Source organism: Musca vetustissima, unplaced genomic scaffold (genome assembly GCF_032173495.1).
Source record: "Musca vetustissima isolate MV318-11 ecotype Yass unplaced genomic scaffold, APGP_CSIRO_Mvet_v1 utg12350, whole genome shotgun sequence".
Lineage (NCBI taxonomy): Eukaryota > Metazoa > Arthropoda > Insecta > Diptera > Muscidae > Musca > Musca vetustissima.
Window position 1 is genome coordinate 25,092 of NW_026879966.1, and position 5,081 is coordinate 30,172.

Below are 5,081 nucleotides of genomic sequence, written 5' to 3' on the forward strand. Positions count from 1 at the left end.
ATCCTGTAGATATAGAAATTTCGCATACATCAGTCGGGACCTAATTCAATACTCTGTGCAAAATTTTGCTTCAATCGGACCAATATTGGGAGTTTGTTGCACAATTTACTTTAAATCCGACGAAACTATATATGGTAGCTATATCTAAATCTGAACCGATTTCAACAAAACTTCGCATTCATCAATGACCTAATTTAGTACGCTGTGCAAACTTTTGTCTAAATCGGATAATTATTGGCAGTATGTTACTCCATTTACATAAAATCGGACGAAACTATATATAGCATATTTAGATATAAATCTGAACCGATTCCAACAAAATTTCTCATGTATCAGTCGGGACCTAATTCAGTACTCTGTGCAAAATGTTGCTTTAGTCGGACCACTATTGGGAGTTTGGTGCACTATTTACATTAAATCGGACGAAACTATACATCGGAGCTATATCTAAATCAACAAACCTTGGCATATAACTATCTAGACCTAATTCAATACTCTGTGCAAAATGTTGTCTCAATCTGACCACAATTGGGAGTTTGATGCATCAATAAGTTAAAATGGGACGAAAATATATATGGGAGCTATATCTTAATCTGAACCGATTTTCTCCAATAGGGTTCGTCCTTGGGCCAATTAAGTGACCTTTGCCAAATTTCATCCAAATCGGATCATAAATGCGACCTAACAAAGTACAAAAATACATGGACGGACATGCATAAATCGACTCAGAAAGTGATTCTATGCATATTCACAAAAGGAACCATATGTCTATCTCGATTATTTTTGCCTATTACAAACATATGCACAAAGACAATACCCTGTACCACAGTGTGGTGAAGGGTATAAAAATCAAAAAAAAATATTCTTTTAAAAATCCACGCCTTTGTTGGTCCTTGAAAAAATATTCTTTTAAAAATCCACGCCTTTGTTGGTCCTTGAAAAAAATCTTCTTTTAAAAATCCACGCCTTTGTTGGTCCTTGAAAAAATCTTCTTTTAAAAATCCACGCTTTTGTTGGTCCTTGAAAAAATCTTCTTTTAAAAATCCACGCCTTTGTTGGTCCTTGAAAAAATCTTCTTTTAAAAATCCACGCCTTTGTTGGTCCTTGAAAAAATCTTCTCTTAAAAATCCACGCCTTTGACGGTCCTTGAAAAAATACTGTTTTAAAAATCCACGCCTATGTTGGTCCTTGAAAAAATATTCTTTTAAAAATCCACGCCTATGTTGGTCCTTGAAAAAATAGTCTTTTAAAAATCCACGCCTTTGTTGGTCCTTGAAAAAATCTTCTTTTAAAATCCACTCCTTTGTTGAGCCTTGAAAAAATCTTCTTTTAAAAATCCATGCATTTGTTGGTCCTTGAAAAAATCTTCTTTTAAAAATCCACTCTTTTGTTGGTCGTTGAAAAAATCTTCTTTTAAAAATCCACGCCTTTGTTGGTCCTTGAAAAAATATTCTTTAAATAAAAATCCACTCTTTTGTTGGTCCTTGAAAAAAATATTCTTTTAAAAATCCACGCCTTTGTTGGTCGTTGAAAAAATATTATTTTAAAAATCCAAGCCTTTGTTGGTGCTTGAAAAAATCTTCTTTTAGAAATCCACGCCTTTTTTGGTCCTTTAAAAAATCTTCTTTTAAAAATCCACCCCTTTGTTGGTCCTTGAAAAAAATATTGTTTTAAAAATCCACGCCTTTGTTGGTCCTTGAACAAATATTTTTTGAAATTCTCGCTTCTGCAGGTTCTTAAAAAAATTCTTTAAAAATCCTGACTTCTGTTTTTCTTCAAAAAATATTCTTTTGTCTCTCAGACTGCTTTCAAAGAGTGCAGTGACCCGGTATCTAAATTGAATTTTAGAAATACCATCAGATCAAAAAAATGAAATTGCCTTTCATAAATCTTCATTTCCATGCTATTTCTTATGCAGTAATAACTACTTTGAAGCAATTTCTTACTAAAAACACCCTCGTAAGGATTTAGAAATGTAGTAGGAGTTGTTGTTGTTGCTGCTGTCGTTTGTGTCACTTAGATTTGCTTATAATTCACTCAAGTGTACATCATCAACCAATCATCATTATCTGAATTATGATTACCATATTACTCTGACGCTGACAACTACAATTTCCCAGTCCCATATCCCGACCAGAGGAAACAAAGGAGGCAGCAAGTGAGCGATGGAAATCCTGGAGGTGCTGAAGCGTTGAAGTGTTTTAGTTCATTTCATTTTAATAGGTTTTTATTCAAATCAAATCATATTTTTCCATTTCCTCTGTCATTTCATTCATCAGTCCCCCATCATATCGTTGATGGTGTTGGAAAATTTACATGAACGCATGTGCCCTGATATGCTGTGTGTGTGCATGTGTTTGTGTGTAAGTAAATCCCTTTGGAGACCTAAGTGTAAAATTGTAAAAATGCCTTTGCCCTTTCTGCCTTTAGCAGAGATTTTATATTGGTCCTACACACACACACATTCTCGTCATCATCATCGTCCTCATCATTTGATTGTCTCCATTTCGACAAGTATCTGCATATTGTCGTAATCATAACTGGAAAATTATGTTTTCCCTTAAAGCTTACATAGATGGTTGGTTGGTTGGATGGATGGCTGGATGGATTGCCTGGTGCTAGATTGTAAACAGAGCAATATGCTTTCCCATTGCCATGTAAGTAGTAGTAGTTGTATGTTTGTAGCGTTGCTGGTGATGATGATGACAACGATGATGTTGTTGTTGCTGTTGACAGTTAGTTAATATTCATGGATTGGGAATTTATGAAACAATACACAATTTTTGATTGGCTTCTGTCAGGCTTGTCCCCCACGGCCTGTGAAAGGGGTCATGTAAAACGAAACAGGAACTTACATTAAGTATTCATGAATGCTGTATCCATGTATATGTGAGTGTATGCGTGTAAGTCATTTTCACATTTCGATAACGAAAATGGAAAAAATGTTGTTTTCCAATTTAAAATACAATTTGTTGTTCCAAATCCTTGTAATTGACAAATGTTTTACAATATTTTGTTATGAATTGTGGGTAATTTATGGGACTATTCTTGATGGGATATAGAGGCCTATTTGTTCATTTGACCATAACCAATTGTGGGTGTGTTTTTTTTATTTTGACCAAAATTTTACACTGAGAAATTATTCATAAGATATCAAGTAATTGATTGTATTGAATCTATTCTCTATGAAAGTTCTCATTGAGTTCCTTTGTATGGGAAATTACAAAAATCTTTTAAATTCCTTGAAACTGAGGTTTGCAAGGTTATAACGCGCGAAATATGAAAATATTGCATATAATTTAAATTCATTTCTATAAAATGAAGTGTTCGTGTCAAAATCTTAAAATATTGGTAATAAATAATAAGATGCGTGGAAGCTGTGATGGTGGTAATATAAAAAAATGGGTGAAAATGTGTTGAAGCCAACGAGTTTTTTTATGTTCTTTCCTGATTTGTGGCTAAACTACACAACGCTCGCATATGTGATCAGTGACTAAGTTGCAGAATACCCCATAGACAATATGGTTCTAATGTATTATTTTTCGATATAATCACTGCATCCACCCAATCAGGATGCACAACCTGATAATGGGCTAAACTTATTATAGGATTGTAGAACTCGTGATTTTGCTTCGTTTAGTGTATATCTCATGAATGTGCCCACCGTAGCTTCCTTGCAATTGGATTCCAAAGACGAAAATTTGGTGCGTACATTTTTATAAAAAACCTATTTTTTGAGTCTAAATTTAAGAAGGTCCACTCAAATGCCGTTGAACCCCGCGTGATTTTAGTTTTTTTACGTGCCGAATCTAATGAGCCCAGCCATGTTCAATTCCGCCCAATAAAACGGCGGATATAGGTACCTTGAATTTAGGAAAAACTGCAAAAACTTAGTTTGACTCATTCGCGTATATAATCGCGCTTTTCTTCGAATTGATTTTACACACATTCATGTGTGTATTATCATATTCGCGAATCTGCGTGAAAATAGGTCAAAAATACATCGATACGGGAATAATATGCGTATTTAATTCAAAATTGATTGTGGCGGCACATCCGCGGTTCTTAATAAATCTCTTTAAAATTGGTGTACTTTTGTGTATTTTCATTGGAGATTACTGAAATCGGATGCGCATAAAAATCTTATGCGCGTTGCGTCATTTTTAGCCATTTTTAAGGTTTTTGCATAGAGATTGATTCGTTTTATAAAAAACCGCATGCGCAACAACTGATTTCCACGAATACGCGAATTGCATGGTTTTTAATATTGATAATTTTTATGTATTGTACATGCAATATATTTAGTCATTTTTAACGTCGAAACTCTTATTAGACGAATCTACTGATATTTAACAATCATCTAAAAAAATTTGCAGCAGAAAGCGTCGCATATTTTAGAAGATTAAGGCAAACCCGTATTCCCTTAACCATACTAAAAAACCAAAATTTCAAATAAACATTTTGTCTTAATTAAAAAATTAATTTATTTTATTTTCCGTTATCTTCATGCTTCTATTTGTTTTTCGCGACTATTATACCGTATTGCAATTTAATTTGACAAGTATGCAAAGAAAACGAATGTGTTTCTCCATTTGTGAAGAAATTCGAGAATTACAACAAATAGAAATTCATTTAATTTGTATTTGAAATACAAGATTTAAAACCGGTATAACTTTTGTGCGCAGCATCCGAATTTCATAAAAGTGCTCGCAAAAAAAATTTCAATTTTTTTTATGGAATTTTAAAAGAATTTTGTAATTTCCCATATATTGGAGCTATGTCTAAATCTGAACCGAAACTTAGCACACATCATTCTAGACCTAATTCAGTACGCTATGCCAAATTTCATGCAAATCGAAAGATATATAGGGACTTTGGTACACCATTTACATTAAATCGGACGAAAATATATATGGGAACTATATCTAAATCTGAACCGATTTTCACAAACTTAGCACACATCATCCTAGACTCAATTCAGTACACTATGCCAAATTTCGTGCAAATCAAAAAATATATAGGGACTTTGGTATACCATTTACCTTAAATCGTACGAAAATATATATATGGGAGCTATATCT